This window comes from Ovis canadensis, chromosome 9 (assembly GCF_042477335.2).
Source record: "Ovis canadensis isolate MfBH-ARS-UI-01 breed Bighorn chromosome 9, ARS-UI_OviCan_v2, whole genome shotgun sequence".
In the NCBI taxonomy this organism is placed as follows: domain Eukaryota; kingdom Metazoa; phylum Chordata; class Mammalia; order Artiodactyla; family Bovidae; genus Ovis; species Ovis canadensis.
The window spans coordinates 79,801,593-79,821,637 of NC_091253.1; positions in this window are offsets into that span (position 1 = coordinate 79,801,593).

The window sequence follows — 20,045 nt, forward strand, 5'->3', positions numbered from 1 at the left end:
ATGGAGCATGATGAGATATGTGGTACATTTTTGAAACTCCCCATTCAAATATTTTGTTTCTCTTCCGTTGGGTGAAGAGTAAGAAGTAGTGGAATGTTCATTTAGGTGGAGTCCTTCAACAGAGAAACAGAAGAATATGGAATAAATGTCCCTTCTTCACCCAGTAAGAGTTTCATACAGTTCATGGGGCCCATCACCTTTCAGAGTCAGGGAATGATGAATTTCCATCTTATGAAGTGGTTGCATGAGTCTATGTTCCTTCATACTACATCCCTTGAAGTCAAGGTCCTGGTTCTTTCTCTTTTCCTGTCAACTCTAGGTAGAGTACTCAGCACCACAGAGCATGGAGCGACTTTAAAGTGATTTTATTCTTGAATAGAGAGGATATGGCAAATAATAGAGATAGAGGAATGTGTTCTTGGTTGTCCTGCCAGGAGGCAAAGTGCTAATCTTAACAAAACATTCCTCTGCTTTCAAAGCTTTCCCTTGGCACTGGAGGGAACCTTTTACTTTTACATTCCCTGAGAACTTCCAAGAAGGAGCATGTTTCTTTTTCCTTTGCACGTGAAGATAGCATTACTGTTTCATATGACTCTTTCTAAACAGAGACAAGAAGATATAAAGGTTTAAAATGTGCCAATTTCAATGTGTGAAGCTTTCATGAATTTGTTCTGCTAAAGCAGTTGATATCAATAGATTGCAAGTCCACTCGATTCCAGAGAAAGGATGCTTGTCTGTTAAGAAAGCATTTCTCTGTATTGAGCCATTTTACTTTAGCTTTATCCTAATCATGTTCCAGCACCAAAATTCTATCAATATAAGAAAGTTTTTAATCCTAAAAAATGGTTTAAAAAGAAATGGGAAAAGAATCACTGTTTTGAACAGGGCTTAATAGGAATTTTCCCTTGTGAAGCTATGATCTTCAAGTTTGGAAATTTTTGGTATTATCTATCATGCAAGGATAAGTATGTGGATTATTTTTATCCCTTGAGGATCAAATGAGAAAAGATAAATATTACTGTGATACATCAATTTGTGTCAATTGAAGAATAGGAGTGTGGAGGAGAAGTTAAATTACAAATTCGTGTTATAATTACAATCCATTTTACATGTTATGTAGGTAGAAAACCTGATCATTTTGATTTAAAAAGCACTTTTTTTGCATAATTTTTGAAACTGTCTTATCTCTGCTAATATCCTGAATTTTATTCAATAAAGAAATGTGATTTTCATGTTTATGATAATCACTATTCAGGACCAAAATAGTGCTATGGGTTGCTATGAGTATAAAATGGCTACTACATCCGTCCACCAAAGTATTCCACATTTGTTTCTGAGGTAAATAGTCTCATCTGGGTCATGACATTCATACAAAAATAAAGTTCTGCCCTATGTCTCCTAATGTCATATTATGCTTTTTCTAGGGAAGAAAAATCACAACTTGATATACATTAGTTCACTCATCAATTAAATGAGCTTCATCTAAAATGCTTCAGTAAGTTTTAATTGCTCATTTGATGTTTTTGAACTGTGGTGTTGGAGAAGACACTTGAGAGTCCCTTGGACTGCAAGGAGATCCAACCAGTCCATTCTGAAGGAGATCAGCCCTGGGATTTCTTTGGAAGGAATGATGCTGAAGCTGAAGCTCCAGTACTTTGGCCACCTCATGCGAAGAGTTGACTCATTGGAAAAGACTCTGATGCTGGGAGGGATTGGGGGCAGGAGGAGAAGGGGACGACCAAGGATGAGATGGCTGGATGGCACCACTGACTCGATGGACGTGAGTCTGAGTGAACTCCGGGAGATGGTGATGGACAGGGAGGCCTGGCGTGCTGCGATACATGGGGTTGTAAAGAGTCAGACACGACTGAGCGACTGAAACGAACTGAACTGAACTGAAAGCAGTCTCTAGCAAAAGTGACATTTCAGATGATAGGCATTAACGACTTACTAGGAATACAAAAAAGGTATTCTGATCATTTTCATGATTCAAAAGCAAACAAATCTCAGGCTTTCCCCAGAAAAAGAAACATGATCTGTTATAATGTTTTCCTATACTCATTAATTGTTTTAACGACAGAAAAACATTGATGTGGATAATTCAGCCACTTAGGTCATGGGTACTTCCCCAGGCCAATTAAGCCTGGGAATTTAGTTAGGATACAAAGTAATCAGAAGTCTGTTTTCCTGTGGTAGTGTCCCATCTTCTTCTCCAGGGTCTTAGTTGCTTCTAGCAACCAGATGATTCAAATTAACCTTGGTTCCCAGCTCATGCCCAGAGAGACCACATGCCACAATCCCAACAACCTCCCAAACCCTGTGGCTATTAAAGAGGTTCCCCTGAACAGTTGGGATGCTTCTTCCTCTTCATTTCTACCACTGACATTCTCACTCTTCCCTGATGAGTAATCTTTCTTTTTTTCTTCCCATGGGGGAAATACGCACTCTTGACCAAAAATAGAGAAGATCTCAGGAGTTTTATTTGAAGTTAGATACTGATTTTAAGATCTGACAACTATATTACGTGAAGATAGATGAGTCACTTGTTAATGTCTCAGCCCGTGCAAGTTCATCAAAATTGGTTGCTATCTGCTGTTCTGATAGAGGCAGAGACTGCATGGGAACAAGGTATTTTTGTGAGGCATTGGAACTGCTATATCCCAGAGAAGGTAGAGATATTTTATTTGGTTGTTAACCTGAATCCAGGTCATTAGTTAGGAGACAGAGCTATGCAGGCAAACAGGAAGCATTATTCTGCTTTACTTTTAAGCTGGTGCAACTAATACCTGAAGGTAATAACCTGACAAATAGTTAATATTTGTTTATATCATGAGAGAAACTTCTACTCATGTTATGCAATAAATTTACTGCTAATGCCTTTCATGAGGGAGTAATGACAAAGGGTTGATCCTCCATGACTTGCCACACATGTAAACTTTTCTAATGAACTCATCTGTCTCTCAGGTATGAGTCCTTTAAACGTTGTTTTTGCTATCTAAACCTTAGACTCAGTGCATAGTAGATTTTTGTTATGGCAAACTATTTCACTCCATTTTTAGTCACCTTTTTCTGCTACTAATAATATATAAAACATTAAGCACAACATTGAGGAAAGTCATACTTTTAAATTGTTCTTGAAAGATTGGTATTGTATTGTTTTCCTTTGTCCTCTCCTTCACATTCCTTTGGTTACTCTATCTAAATATGCTCTTTAAAAAAAAAAAAAACTTAAGTATAGTTGATGTGAATTTTTTAACTTAAAAATTTTCTTATTGAAGTACTGAAGTTGGTAAAATATTCTTAACTGTGCATATAGTTGGCTTTCTGTATTCTCAAATTCAAATCCATGGATTACACCAACTGCAGCTCGAAAACAATAAAAATAAATTTCCAGAAAGTTCCAAAAATCAAAACTTAAAATTGCCACAGTTATGCAACTAATTACATAGTATTTACAGCTATTTACATAGTATTTTTTATCGTACTAGCTATTATTTAAGTAATCCAGAGGTGATTTAAAGTATGTGGGAGGATGTACATAGGTTATACATAAATACTATGGCCATTTTATACAAAAGACTTGAGCATCCAGAGAGTGTTGGAGACTTGAGTATTTGAGGAGTTCTGGAACCAACTCCCATCCCCACCCTAGATACTCAAAGACAACTGCATTTCTTAACATTCATTAAATGTCAACCGTGCCCTTAAGTATATCCCCAGCTCTTAGCACTCTCCCTGGCACACACTATGTGATCCATAAATATTTGCTGCATTTTACTGAAGAGTAATCTAAACATGGAATTAAATTCTTCTAGCAAATTTGTAAATAGACAAAAGTCAATCTCTTTTTAAAAAAATCCAAATATTTATTAAATATGCTTACTTATTTATAGCACATTTTTGGAAGTAGTCTAAGTAAATATCTCTAAGCAAAAATTTAGAAACATTAACCAATTTTAGTTCTTCTACCACTTATCTTTCAATCAATGCAAATACAATACAATTTCATGACAGTCATGGTGAATGAATCTGGCCCACTTGTAGGCACACATTTACTTTAAATGAAACTTGGGAGAATGTGACTAAAGTTATTTTATTTGAATTTATTTGAAACTAGTGTGAATTCTATTTAGTTTTAAGATCAAACATTTGGATACTCTGATTTTTCTGTCATGTACACATGCCGTTTTTTATTTGCACATACTATTTTTTTCTCTTAGCTAAAACCAGAAATGGAAAAGGCAAAAATACCGTGAGAACAGTGGTTTTCTTGTGGTATTTCCAGCTCACTGGAAGTGGAGTATACTGGAAATCACGGGAGACAGGCCTTTCCCAGGGGGCTCTAAGTCCAGTGATGCTAATCCAAGACATTTGGTTTATTTAAAGCAGTCCTTTTAGGCTCATCTATCACTAATCTCAAGACCCTGGACAAAACCCTTAGCAGTCCAAGCAATTATACACACACTCTGGCAGTCTTTTTTCTCTATACAGAGTTATTGTCCAAAAACACACTTTCCTTTCAACAAATATGTAACCGATTTTCATAACTCTGAAAGATGGGTCTCCAAGTATGAGTTTTATTTTCATGTCCTGTGTGGAGGTTTGGACCACTTTTTCTGATAGCAGGATGGAAAGTAAACTACCTTTTAAATAATCAATTCTTTACCTTCCTCTTTCAATTTAGTTGGTATGATATGATACCACCAGCACTAACTCTAGGCCAGGATATGTAAAATAATTTGAAATACCAGGGTTTCTCAGCCACCACAATTTCAATTTTTTTTTTTAAAGTATACTTTTCTTTTGGCCAAAGAGGAAACTGAAGGACAAAAATATGTAGATAGTAGGAAGGAAACTGAATTTGTTTCAGTAAACATATCCCAAACACTTGCTCTGTGGCAAGTGGATTCTAAAATGAACACACAAACGTAGCTGACACTTATGGATGCTGGTTGTTTTCCACGTAAGGGAACACCGTAACAACAACACTATAAAGTAAATACTAGTATTGACCCTATTTTACAGAGACCACTGGGGTGCAGAGAAGTCAGTTAACCTGCTTAAAGTCACATAGGTAGAAAATGATAGCACTGAGATGAAATCTACATAGACCATTTTTAGAAACTAAGATTTTAACAATTTAGTCTCAAAATATTAACATTTTAAGGTAAAGGCAGTGCACAATATAACAGGAACAGTGGTTAAAGTACAATATAGATACAAAGCAACAATCTGAAGGGGTGAGGATAGAGGAGAAAGTCAGGGAGGCTTCAAAGAAGAAACCATATTTGGATAGAGATAGAAAGGTGGAAATGGAGTTCACCACATAGAACAGCTTGGGCAGGATGATAAAATGGAGAAATTCAAGAACAGCACATGAAATACAGATACATGAAATAGTAGGATGACGTTCTAGAACTCACAAATGATCTGATATTACTGAAAAATAAGGCACTGATGTGGCAGAAAGTCTAGAGATACAGGCAAGTGCTAATTCAAAGGGGAGCACATATAACACGCTAAGGGGCCAATATTTTACCCTGTAAATCAGTATTTCTCCAGGTTCTCTTTTATATACTCTTATAGATAGAGATGACAAACCTAGATAGTATATTAAAAAGCAGAGACATCACTTTGCTGACAAAGGTCCATATAGTTAAAGCTATAGTTTCTCCAGTAGTCATATGGATGTGTGAGTTGGACCATAAAGAAGGCTGGGCATGAAAGAGTTGATGCTTTCAAACTGTGGTGCTGGAGAAGATTCTTGACAGTCCCTTGGACAGCAAGGAGATCAAACGAGAAAGTGAAGAGGAATTAAAGAGCCTCTTGATGAAGGTGAAAGAGAGTGAAAAAGCTGGCTTAAAACTCAACATTCAAAAAATGAAGATCATGGTATCTGGTCCCATCATTTCATAGCATATAGACAGGGAAACAGGGACAGACTTTATTTTCTTGGGCTCTAAAGTCATTGTGGATGGTGACTGCAGCCATGAAATTAAAAGACTCTAACTTCTTGGAATAAAAACTATGACAAACCTAGACAGTATATCAAAAAGCAAAGACATTACTTTGCCTACAAAGGTCCATATAGTCAAAGCTATGGTTTTTCCAATAGTCATGTACGGATATGAGAGCTGGACAATAAAAAATGCTGAGCACCAAAAAATTGATGCCTTCGAACTGTGGTGCTGGAGAAGACTCTTGAGACTCCCTTGGACAGTAGGAAGATCAAACCAGTCCATCCTAAAGGAAATCGACTCTGAATATTCATGGGAAGGCCTGACGCTGAAGCCGAAGCTCCAATACTTTGGTCACTTGATGCGAACAGCTGACTCATTGGAAAAGACCCTGATGCTGGGAAAGATTGAAGGCAGGAGGAGAAGGGGATGATGGAGGATGAGATGGTTGGATGCCATCATTGACTCAATGGACATGAGTTTGAGCAAACTCTGGGAGATGGGAAGCCTGATGTGCTGCAGTCCGTGGGGTTGCACCATTTAGCAACTGAACAATAGATAGATAGAAGCCTCCCTGGAGGCTCAGTGGTAAAGAATTCACCTGCAATGCAGGAAACCTGGGTTCAATTCTTGAGATGGGAAGATCCCCTGGAGAAAGAAAAGGCCTGGAAAATCTCATGGACAGTGTTCTTGCCTGGAAAATCACATGGACAGAGGAGCCTGCTGGGCTACAGTTCATAGGGTTGCAAAAGAGTCGGACACAAATTAGCAAATATACATAGATAAATTAGCAACAATAACATAAAGAAATAAAAACTCTGAGGCTGTGGCACTGTAATCCATGTAATCCAAAGTCCTCATGTCAGAAGCCTATGGTTTTAAAATTTATGCAAATTTACTTTCTATTATATAATATAATGTTTCTTTTAATATGTAAATTATTGTTTTAAATTATTTCTCACTGAAGAAAATCAATGTTTTAGAATTATTTACATGCTTTATCTGTGACAAAGTCCACTGTGGTTGAGAGGTCCAGCTGAAGATGTTGGTGGGTGAGAGGAAAAGCAATGATATAATCATATTTGCCTCTCTGACAATACTAAGGGGACAGAGAAAGAAGAGGAAAATACTTCAGATCAGATTAGAATTGATGACGGCTGGCCACACCAAGGCAATGACAGTGGTGATGAAGAAGGAGGGGTGACTTTAGACACATTTGTAAGAACATATCAGCTAGTTATCAAATGGATACAAGGGGTAAAGAAGAAGAGCAGAGGCTGCCAATCAATTAATGACAGGGCAATCTCATTAACTGAGATGGAGAATTTAGGAAGGTTTTCCAACAATTTTCAAGAATTTCATTACATGGAAGTCTTAAGGCACAGACCCTTAATCCATGACAATTAAGAATATGGTACAGTATGCATGGAAAACGGTATAGAGGTTCCTCAAAAAACTAAAAATAGAATTATTATATTGTTCAGCTATTCCACTTCTGGGTATGTACCCAAAAGAATTGAAGCAGAAACTTGAACAGATATCTGTAGACTGATGTTCATAGTAGCATTATTCCCAACAGTAAAAAGTTTGAAACAACCCAAGTGTACGTCCACAGATTAATGGATAGACAAAATATGGTACATTCATATGATGAAATATCATTCAGCTTTAAAAAGGCTTAAGACTTAAAAGGGCTTCCCGGGAATTGCTAGTGGTAAAGAATCTGCCTGCCAATGCAGGAGACTCAAGAGACACCACTTTGATCCCTGGGTAGGGAAGATACCCTGGAGTAGGAAATGGCAACTCACTCCAGTATTCTTGCCTGGGAAATTCCATGGACAGAGGAGCCTGGTAGGTTACAGTCCATGGGGCTGCAAAGAGTTGGACATGACTGAGCACACAAGACTTCAAAAGCTTTGAAATTCTCACTTCAGTTCAGCTCAGTTGCTCAGTCATGTCCGACTCTTTGAGACCCCATGAACCGCAGCACGCCAGACCTCCCTGTCCATCACCAACACCCAGAGTCCACCCACACCCATGTCCATCGAGTCAGTGATGCCATCCAATCATCTCATCCTCTGTTGTCCCCTTCTCCTCCTGCTCTCAATCTTTCCCAGCATCAGGGTCTTTTCAAATGAGTCAGCTCTTTGTACCAGGTGGCCAAAGTATTCGAGTTTCAGCTTCAGCATCAGTCCTTCCAATGAACACTCAGGACTGATCTCCTTTAGGATGGACTGGTTGGATCTCCTTGCAGTCCAAGGGACTCTCAAGAGTCTTCTCCAACACTGCAGTTGAAAAGCATCAATTCTTCAGTGCTCAGCTTTCTTTATAGTCCAACTCTCACATCCATACATGACAACTGGAAAAACTGTAGATAAAAAGTGACTGGCTTACTTCACTTTTTAAATGTCTGAGGTATGAGACTGTGATAAAGTTTTTGAAAAGTTGGCTTTCCTGAAATTGTTTATTAAATGATTGACTACTTCCCTATGAGTTGATGATTCTTTATTTGACTCAATTTCATATTTATACAAGGGAATATTTCAGGATCATATCTTCTGTCATTCAATCTGTATGGATGAAGAAGCTATGCAGAGGTAAGAATATTGACTTTCAGTGAAGTGGCTTGTGTTGAGGCCCAGAATTTCACTTTCTAGTTGTGTGAATTTGGGGAAATCATTTAATCTTTATTAGCCTTGGTCTTCTACATGCAAAATACAAATAACACTATTATCCACCTTATGGAAATGTTGCCAGGTCTGAAAATGGAAGCCTTGCAAACTTTCAAAGTACCCTGCATACAACTAGTGCTTAATCAGTGTTAGCTATTATTATTACATTGCAACTTGGCAGTTTTATATGTATATTACAAATCTGTCTTGACTCAAATACTTATATTTGGGTCCCACAATTTTCAAGTTGTTCATTATAGGGATGTATCAAGGCAGAAAGAGGATAACTATAGCTTGCAGACCTCTTTTGCATCCATTATTGATCTCCTTTCCATCTACACAAAAACGCTACAAGATATTTTTTGTCTCCCCTATGGAGATGTGGTAACTCTAAAAACTCACAAAAACGTTAAGTCCAAGACCATGGACTTCAGCTACAAATCATCTGACATCCAAATTCAGTGCTTTTTTTCTGATTTATCATGCTTCTTTTGGGAACAGAATCTCTTGTATTATACAGCTAAGTAAACTGTGAACATAGTCTTTTTATTGACGAAAGTGTTTCAGTATGAAAAGAATCCTTCTGACGCTTCTAGGGTAGTCCACATGTCCATGGCTGAAATAACCCTAACTCCTAAAGCGTGAACAGGAAAGATTAAAGAGACCACTAGTATAATGTATATAACATAGCAGGTGCTTCATTTATCCCTGTATAAAATTTCAGGAGGATTAAGGAGCCTTACTGTGAAAGTGGTGTCAAAACTAATTATAATACCTGACTCAAGACAGACATTCTTCAGACTTCTTTCTATCTGTGGGAGCTTTCTTGGCAGCCTGCTCTCATCACAAAAAGGTGTTGGAAGAGGGAGATTTTTCTCTGAGAAGCCAAGTTCTACTGAAGTTTCCAGAAGGGAGGAAAGTGTGTTTACAGCTTTTCTTGGTTGTTAAGAAGTAACTGGAACTTCTTGCTGAATGTAAATTGGCCCTTTCTACTTTTCCATTCTGGTTTGTCATGGTAACTTAATTTTTTTTACTATAAATTAAATCTTTCAACCGAATCACATATGATACATTATTTTGCATGCTTAAATGACTATTAATCATTTAGAATTTCAATTACATGAAAACTGCTATTTCTTGCCTTTATTACCCATAATTAGCCATTCCTCCCCCAATTTTTTTTCATATTTTCAACTTACTGAGGAAATTCAATCAAGTTTAAAGTATCATACTGAAAATACAAGTTTAAGTCAACATCTGTAAAATCATAAATTCTCTTTGGAAGCTATGGCATGCAGCTTAGAAATATGTTTCCATTTATTATGCAGAATTCTAAAAACCAGAATGAATTTCAATTTAGCTCTCAAAGAAACCTAATTTACAGAGAAAGATTAGCTAAATCATCATACAAAAATAAATTTAAAGTGTCTGCAGCTGGATTAAACTGCAAAGCTGTCATTTCTTATCTTGGCACAGAATATATTGATTTACACAGCCATATAATTTGTTTACTATAGTGGACAATTGGTTTTGTTTTGTTTTGGTTTTGCTTCCCAGCTTGCATTAATTTTCTTTTGGTACCTATTGGTACTCTATGATTTTCTGAAGAAGTGCCTCCTCTATTCCACGTGTTTCTCTCAGAATGAACTCCATCTTTGACTCCAGGGATGAGCATATTATTTAAGCCCAGTTAGTCAGAGAATCTTATTCTCCTTGGCCAGAGTTATTACTTCAAGAATGGTATGTGGCCCAATCAGAACAGAATGGCATTCAATCAGAACAGTCCCAGTTCTGCTGGGACTTCAGGGAGAGAAAGCTACTTTTTCCCACTGGGCTTGCGGAATATAGATCTTGACCTGTAGTCAGACATGTTTGTCAGTAGGAGCAGCCTGAGTGAAACCACCATGTGAGAGAGCAGAGTTGAGGACCAGAAAGTAGCTGGGTTTTGTTGACCTCGCTTTCAGCCTTGGATCAAGTTGGTATGTAAACCAGCCCTACTCCTAGAAATTCACCTTTTTACTTAAATACACTTACTGAGTTATTGCAAAGATCTTACAGTATAAAAGATAGTATAAAAAAAGATAGTACGGTATAAATTAGCAAATATAAATGGTGTAATAAAGATTAGATCAAAACAAGGTGCTAAGAGGAAATTAAGATTACTGTGGATGAATCAGACAAGAAATTCAGGAGGAGGAGATACATTCTAGTTGATCCTAAATAAAGAACAGAAAGTAGTGATTATTTGAGAGGAAGAGGGTGGTGAACAGAAAAGGGATACAGATGAATGGTCTTGAATAAGAAAATAGTGCAAAATTCTAGAGAACAAAATAATGATTTCAAGTAACATTCAGTATGATGGATCAAAAATTTAATAAGTGGAGAAATAGTTTTCAAGTCATGAGACATCTAGCTGGCAGCATAAGCAGGAGCTAGATGAAGGAGATCCTTATACATCATGTTTTTAAACAGAAGTCTTCTGTTTTAGAAATCTCACTTTAGCTGTGTAGAGAAATAGTTTAAGACGCAACAAAACCAAAAGTAATAAAACTTAGAAGAGGAGAGATGATGGCCATATGGTCTGACATAGTAACTTTATAAATGAAGAAAATCAGATAGATTTCAAAGAGGTTTTGGGTGGACGAAAAATCAAGTCATCTCATTGACTGGGTGTGGAAGAAACCCAGGATATATTAGAAGTGATTAAAATAAGAGAAGGAGGTTTGGTAGTTGAATTCTCCTCCCATACGAAGGTTCAGCTCTCTGTGAAAAACTGTTTCTTCTTTTGTGACTGTTTATAGTAAACGATTGGAGAAGGAAATGGCAACCCACTCCAGTACTCTTGCCTGGAAAATTCCACGGATGGGGGAGTCTGGTAGGCTACAGTCCGTGGGGTCACAAAAAGTCATACACAACTGAGTGACTTCACTTTCTTGCTTTCTATAGTTCCTTTTGGAGAAGGAAATGGCAACCCACTCAAGTGTTCTTGCCTGGAGAATCCCATGGACAGAGGGGCCTGGTGGGCTACAGTCTATGGGGTTGCACAGAGTCAGACATGACTAAGCAACTAACACACACATAGTAAATGATATTACCAGCCACCCAACTGTTCAAGCCTCATCCAATTATTTATCTTTTTGGATTTCTGAGTGCATATATAACTATTTCTCGGTAGTCATTGTTGGGGAAATAAAACAATCCTGACCATAAAACTCCTCTCTGTACCAATATATTGAGAGAGAGATAAAGAAAGAAAAGAGAAAAGAGAAAGAGAACACAATTTAATATCGGAAAATTATTAGCAGATTTATTTGCATTTAGTGAAAGTCACTCAGTTGTGTCCGACTCTTTGCGACCCCATGGTCTATACAACCCATGGAATTCTCTAGACCAGGATACTGGAGTGGGTAGCTATTTCCTTCTCCAGGAAATGGCTTATTTGCATTTAAGTTCAGATGAAAGTGATCTACAAGGTACAAAGAGAATTTCACACAAATATACACAATAAAGCAGAAAAAGAACAAGAAACTTCTCTTATTGCCTCAAGGGAAAAATGATGGTACCTGTGATAGCTACCTCCTGAAAGACACTGTGTTCTTTTTTGAGATACGTGTTTACAGTTCCAAAGGTCAGAAGGTCTGTGACTTTACACTACAAAATCAACAGGTGAGATCTCTTCTTAGGCCTATTATTAAGGCCTGTTTTTAAGGAGATACCTTAAAAATGGAAGGGTAGGGAGGCAACCACTTTCGTTTTATTAACAAAGAAAACTTCATCATTTAGCTCTGTGTCACCAAAATCTCTCTGTTACATCCCAGCTGGTTCAGTCTCCTTCTTTTTTTTCCCCTGAATTTAGTACCTGTGATTAATTTTGATACTTCATAACCCACATTTCAGGGTAAAAGACATATGAGACTGTAAGCCCTTGACAGGTTCAGAGACTAACAAGGTCCCACTCAAGTGGTTGGCTGACTTAGTAATAATTATTGGAGGTCCTATCATATTTGCTAATTGGGTAACTCCATGTGTTCAAATGTGTTTCCAATCGTGGGACAACATTCAGGTAACCCAGGCAAAGGATGCTTATTTCCCTATCTTCTCATCTCTTGTCTCCTAGTGTCTTAATAAAGTGCTGTGATGGCCACATCCCAGGAAGATGAAAAATAGGATGAGATTGAGGAAGGCTTATGTTGTTCTCCTCTGGTTTATTTTACAAGTACCTTGTAAGAATATGTATCAGAAAGAAATGTAGAGAGGAATGCATGCTATTCAGGTACACAGAAATTCTTCCTCAAGTCAATAAACTTTCTCAAAGTACAGTGAAATAAGGTGGTGTCAGTGATCTGCCGCCTCCAGTGTAGACTGGCCCCTGGGTTCTACCTGACATCTCCTCTACTGCAAATCCTAAGGGGGATTTTGGCTGTTTTGCAGAAATTTCTCTGCACGGTACTGTGGTGAGAAGCTGAGTAGCAAAAGCTGCTCTTTGGGATATTATGCTCGGGTGAATAGCCCCTGGTTGGTTCTTAAAAGGGAAAAATATCCTGGCATTTGGGAATTGGCTGCGGTGGTCTGCAGTAATGCATTTACAGGAAAGGATTTTATTGATGATGTCATAGGGAGAGTGAGGAAAGGATTTTATCTGACATGACATAAATGTCTTCCTAAGGTATCTCTTTAAGCATCTTGCTCTTTCTCCAAACTCTTTTGGTCATTTTTCTCCTTGCCTCTTCTTCCATTTCTCTTACCTTCTCTTCCCCACCTTTCTCTCGACAATCCACTTCGTAGCTTTCGTTGCTTTTCCTCTGGATCCCTCTATCCTTTCCTTTTCAATTCTATTCACTCTTCTTTTGTCTTCTTCAAAATATATTCTCAACAGACATGGTGCTGAGTACCATGAAGGATCAACCTTTCTTAGTGGGCTAAAATGAAAGAATTGCCTAAATCTATGATTTAATATGGCTTCTCTGGGGGCTCAGGGGTAAAGAATCCACCTGCAATGCAGGAGACACAGGTTTGATCCCTGGGTCAGGAAGATTCCCTAAAGAAGGAAATGGCTATCCACTCCAGTATTCTTACCTGGGAAATCCCATGGACAGAGGAGCTTGGTGGCCTACAGTCCATGGGATCACAAAAGAGTTGGACACGACTTAGTGACTAAACAAAAACAACAGATGATTTAATACACAGATTTTCCTATCACTTTAAAAGTGAGCTGTTCTTGAATCTTAGAGAAGCCAGATGAAAGTATTTCTGTCTTGTATTATGGAATTGACAGGCCCAGTAAAAAACTTTATAATCTCTCACTGGCTTTGTTAGACGGGGAACTGATCATGAAGTGATATGCTGACCATCTGCAACTAGCAACTTTCTCAGAGACTGGAATTACCATTTTTAAAATGAAAAAAACAATATATCCAGAAGGTTAATTATTATTGTCTTAAGTATTTCAGAATATATATATATATATATATATATTATATACATACATATGCAAAAACTCTACATATAATCATTTAGGCTTTAGCCTTGATGAGGAATGTAGTGATGAAAAGTGAATTGCTTATTTTTTGAACACTAATACTTGTTAATCTAGTAGTCTCCTTTATACAAATACAGCAAAACTTTCTCCTATAAAGATTTTTGCTATTTATCAGGTATTAATCAGGCAGTAGAAGGTATCTATCAATCATAGACTGTCCTGAGTTTGATTTTAACTTGACTTTTATCACCAAGGCTCAGTCATCTTATCTTTAAACTGGGCGAAATAATCTCCACAGGGCTGCTTACAGGACTGAATTTGTGATATACAATACATAGTAGACACTCATGAACGTTAATTTCATTTCTTTCTCTTGACCTTGATTTGCATTGTTTGAAAAAAAAGTAGGCATTTGTTGTTTTTTTTTTTTTCACCAAAATCAATGTAAATGTAATATAAAGGAAAACTTATCTCATTAGTTGTTGAAATATTTATGCTATCTAACTTCTGATGTATAGAGTTTCAGTTGTTAATATTGGAGGAGGTGATATTTTCTTCATAGTTAAACTTTTCTCCATGAAAATTTGGGATCGTTTTAACTTTATTTCAACTATTCAGCCTAAAATAATACTATTTGTTAATCTTGTTAACTCAAATTTATTTTATAGCTGTTTACTTAGAGTGGATTTCATTTATAAACTTGCAAGATGTCAAAGAAATAAGGTAACTTTTGCCAATGTTCTGGATTCATATTTCGAGTCTCTTTGAAACTAAGTCTGTTTATTTCTTTTCTTTTTGAATACACCTGTAAGCTGAAAGTCTGATGATTAGCTATTTATCATTGCAGTTTGGAATGCTGATTGTTTTGTTAATTAAAAGCAGATGGTAGAAGCTGGAGAAAGAATGTGTAGCAGCTGATTAGTGCAGTAAATGAATTTGAAGATATTTAACTTCCAGATAATAGATGGGTCAAACACAGTTTATACTTTACTGTGTGTACTTTTAGAGTAATTCCCTGCACAATGTTTGATAATATATCAAGAAGTAGGTGTTTGTTCCTCATCTTCTTTAGCTCTATGTCTCATGACAGAATGCTCACTTTCCTTGTACAGCCTATATACAAACACATTAACTTCAGCTCAACTTGGTTACTTGGGTCACCAGTGGCTTCTTGATAAGGATTTGCTTTGCTGGGGGATAGCTTGAGGCTAAGAATTATGTTGCTCTGATTTTTCTTTATGGAATTTGCTACTAGTTTTCAAAGCCAGCATCCAACAAAGTTCAGCCACCCTACAAAGTTTATCTGTCAGCCTGAAACTTTTCATTTTGCTGCTGGGAAAAAAAAAAAAAAAAAGACCTTCATTAGGTAAAATTAAGTTTCTCAGCAAGTTAAACATGTTTTAAACATGGTCATGGGCTGACCTCCATTCTCTCTCAGATTAATGTTAATTAAATTCTAATTTCCACTCCCCTGGAATTGTGAAATCAATTTGAAAGGTGTGGGTAACTTCCCTAATTTCAGCAAACTTGTGTAAGAAATTACTGGCCATAAAGGCTAAAGGATCCAGATATAAATGTAAATTCACTAAAGCATTGAAAATTCATGTTCCATGAAGGAAAGTCACCAGCCTGGTTTATTTTTCATCATTTCCAATCATTTTCTGAGAAGTGTCTGCTGAAGTGGAAAAAGTGGGAGAATCAAAAAATACGCTTCCAAGGGAAATAAAATTCTTATCCTTCTTTGGGTAATCATCCTTTATTTCAAGACTTTTATTAGCCTTTTGAGAATAGTTCTACTTTTTTCTTTGTCTATTTCTGCCTTGAGAGAGAACCTAGTGCATGGTATCAATTATATTATTTCTCATTAAAGACCAATCTGTATGGGTTGAATTGTGCTCCCCTCCCCAAAAAAGAGATATGCTGAAGTCCTAACCACCAATACCTCAGAATATGATGTTATTTGGAAATAGGATCTTTGCAGCTTTAACTAACAAAAATGAAGTGATTAAGGTGTGCTCTAATCCAATATAACTTGTGTCTTTACAAAACGGAAATCTGGATGAATATACACAAAGAAGGAAGCTGATATGAAGGCAACTATGTGATGGCAAAGATGGGACAGACGAAACTGCAAGCCAAGTAATACTAAAGAACTGCCTACCACCAGCAACTAGGAAGAGGCAAGTAAGGATTCTACCCAGAGTCTCAGATGGAGCATAGCTCTGCTGATACATGGATTTTGGACTTCCAGCCTGTAGATTTGCAAAATAATACATTTCTGCTTGTTTTAAGCCACCTAGTTTGTGATACTTTGTTACAGTCAGTCAGTGTTAGTCGCTCAGCTGTGTCCAACTCTTTGTAACCCCATGGACTGTAGCCTGCCCGGTTCCTCTCTGTCCATGGATTCTCCAGGCAAGAATACTGGAGTGGGTTGCCATTTCCTTCTCTCGGGGGATATTCCCAACCCATGGATCGGATCAGGTCTCCCGCATTGCGGGCAGATTCTTTAACGTCTGAGCCACCAGGGAAGCCCTACTTTGTTTTAGTAACCCTAGCCAAATAATATACAATCCACTACCTGTCATGAAAGTTTTTCCTTGAGAAAGACATCTGGAAGAATGGGTTAATGATAGAGAATGCAATACTCTGCTTATTAATATATAGCCCTTCAATATATTTTTAGATGTTTTTAAATGTGAAATTTGTTATTAATACAAAAGCTACACATGTTCACTACAGAAAATGTTCAAAACAGTGATAGGAGGTCTGAATGGGTCCTTCCTTGCCCTCTAGTGTTTTCTCCATAGAGCAGCTAGGATAAACTAATTAAAATATTGATCTTGCCTCTTCTCTCATTAAAACCCTTCAATGACTTTTTCATCTCACTGAGAGCAAATCTATAGAATTTAAGTGACTTATAATCCATATAAATCATTATAGTAATTATTCTCAATAAACAGGGAGCATTTGAAAACTGCTGTTGTCTGAGTTCCTTCTTAAATTCAAACAGATATCTGAGGGTGTGGACTGGGCATGGGTATTTTGAAAGTCTCTCTTGGTGATTCTAAAGTAAATAAAAGAACCACTACCTGTCACAGTTTCTCCTACCCACTCCTGCTGCTGCTGCTGCTAAGTCGCTTCAGTAGTGTCAGACTCTGTGCAACCCCACAGATGGCAGCTCACCAGGCTCCGCCGTCCCTGGGATTCTCCAGGCAAGAACACTGGAATGGGTTGCCATTTCCTTCTCCAGTCCTACCCACTTCTAAAACCCCTATTTTTTCTTTTCTTCGACCTCATGTCCTACTACCTTCATCCTGGCTATACTGGCCTCCTTGCTGTACCTTATAATCCTCAAGCACGCTCTCACTTGCTCTTTGTTCTGTCGCTGCACCGTCAGGTATTCATTTACATGACTGGCTTCCTCACTTCGTTCAGGTCTTTACTCAAAGGAAACTTTGCCAGTGAAGCCTTTTCTGACCCCTTTAAAAAATACTCTCCACATTCCATCCCCTACTCCTGCCCTAGTGTTCCTTTTCCCCTTTCCCTTCTTTACTTTTCTTCATATTATTTACCAACTTCTGACACATTATGCACTTGCTTATTTTTTGCCTGTCACACCCAATTTGAAAAAATGCTCCTTGAGGGCAAGAATTTTGTGTTGTTCATTCTCTAGCATGAATAACAAACAGTAGGCACTCAATATATTATGATAGGGTTGGTAAATATACAAAGATGTGAATGAAATCATGTCCTAATGGATTCATGTGAGTTCCTTCTCAGCTCTGGAGTTAACTGAGCCTATGAGGACTGTATTAATCATTTTATTATAATAAAATAACACAAGAGAAATTCATAAATGTTTTGAGCTATGCTTGGTATCCTGACATTTCTATGTCTACTTTCCAGTCATTTTTCTTTCTTGATATTTTAAAGCTCTGCTTTTTCCTCCTACTTTTAAAACTCTGGATCAGTGTTATCCAAATCCTTTACTCATATCTTGAATATTGGTGTTGGCCCTGTTCTCGTTACACCCACCCCCTACATGTTCTCTTCCACTCCCAGTGGCTTTAGTGTTCTCACTTTGGGTGCCCTTTACAATATCTGAAGAGCTTTAAGAAATACCAATGAATAGTTCCCACTGTAAACCAACTGAATAAAAATCTCTGAGTTGAGTCTCAGGCATTGATTTAAAAAATCCCTTGGGTAATTTTAATGGATAACTCAAATTCAGAATCAGAGATAGATGCTGAAAACTCAGATCACAGTTTGAACTTTTCCTGATTTTGGGGAATACATACATTATATAAATAAGATGTAAGGAAGCAAGATAGATGATGGATTGTGGAAATGAAAATCAACCAGGGAGAGACTAGAGGGAAGGGAAAAAATCAGCTATTGTAATACTCTAGGCAAGCAATGAGAACCTGAATTTAGGACATTGGCACTGGGAGTGTAAAGATAGATTAGACACACATTAGGGAGGATGTATCAGTTATCTATTGTTGAATAAGACTACCTCCAAATTTAATGAGGTAAAAGACAAACAATTACTGATTTTGCTTAAATTATGCAATTTGGCTAGACCTCAGTGGGGATCCATGGCTGGCATCAGCCAGATGGCCTCAAAGAGATCTGAAGGATCTACTTTTAAGATGGGTTACTCACATGTCTGTGTCAGATAGGTGTTGACTGTCACTCTGAAGCTTAGCAAGGGCTGAGGCTGAGGGCGTTTGTAAAAAAAAAAAAAAAAAAATAGTTTTTTTAGTTTCACAAATCTCATGAGGGCCCGGTGGGGTATACATTTGGGAACATGCCCCAAAACGGGCTCTGAAGGCTCCTCTCAGGGTAAGCCAGCTCTGAGCTGCCTGCTTCTTCTTGGGTCCAAGCCCTAGGCTCAAAAGGTTCTGCATCCTGACCTTGGGCAGAAGGGTCATCGATCAGTGCGCTGCAGAGTGACAGCGACAGCTAGGCAGACAGGTCCGGTTCTCGTAGCCTGGTTGCGGCACGGCCTGTCCTCCGCTCCCACTTCCAGCAGTGCTGGCTTTGCCTGTCCTTCAGCGCTGGCGCTTGAGGGTACGAATGGCAGTGGCGGGGTCTTGATGGAGTCCTGGAATGTTTCCTGTTGACCTGTTTGTGGCTGTGTGTGCGGTGAGGCCGCGGGAGAGATCTGCTGGGAGAGCGAGGGCTTTCTGGGTAAGGGTGAGGCCTGCATCTCCAGGATGACTTCTGGCTTCTCCTCAGACTCATGCCAGGGCCAGTGACTGAGGTTGGACGGTCTTGCTGCGCTGACTCTGTCTCTGCTGTATGAACAAGCGAACAAGCGCGGCTCCCTTGCCTCCTCTGTCAAGATTATCAAGTAAAACTGGTGGTGCTCCTTCTGAAGCAGCTTCCGCGCCTCCTTGAGGAATTGCTGGGGTCTCGGTGACTGCCTTTGTCCGCCGCTCCTTCCGCGTGTGGAAGCCTGTTAGGTGTTTCCAGCAGGTGTTCCCGTGGCTTCTCGCGGTAACTAGCCGCGACCTCGTCCCGCGGCCATTTTGCATTTTGCCCTCGTGACCCCTGGCGTTGAAGGAGGTACTGTGTGGCTCCGGCTCGTCTCAGGCACCTGTAGGGTCGAGAACCAGAGAGCTTTGATTCCCCTTAAAATGAGTCTATCCACGGGTTGCTTGGGCTTGCTTCCATCACAGAGGCTGACTTCCAGTAGCATGCAGAGCGAGAGAACAAAAGGGGACATGGATAGCCTTTCGTGACTGAGCTTTGTAAGTGACAGGGCGTCACCTGTTCCAAAGGCCAACTTCCATTGAAGAAGGGACTCCAGACTCCGGATCTTGATGGAGGGACAAGCTAGTTTGTAGAAGGAATACGGGGATAGGAAATAGTGCGATAGCCATTTCAGCGAACAACAATCCTGCACAATCTTGGGGACTAATTGGAAGGGGA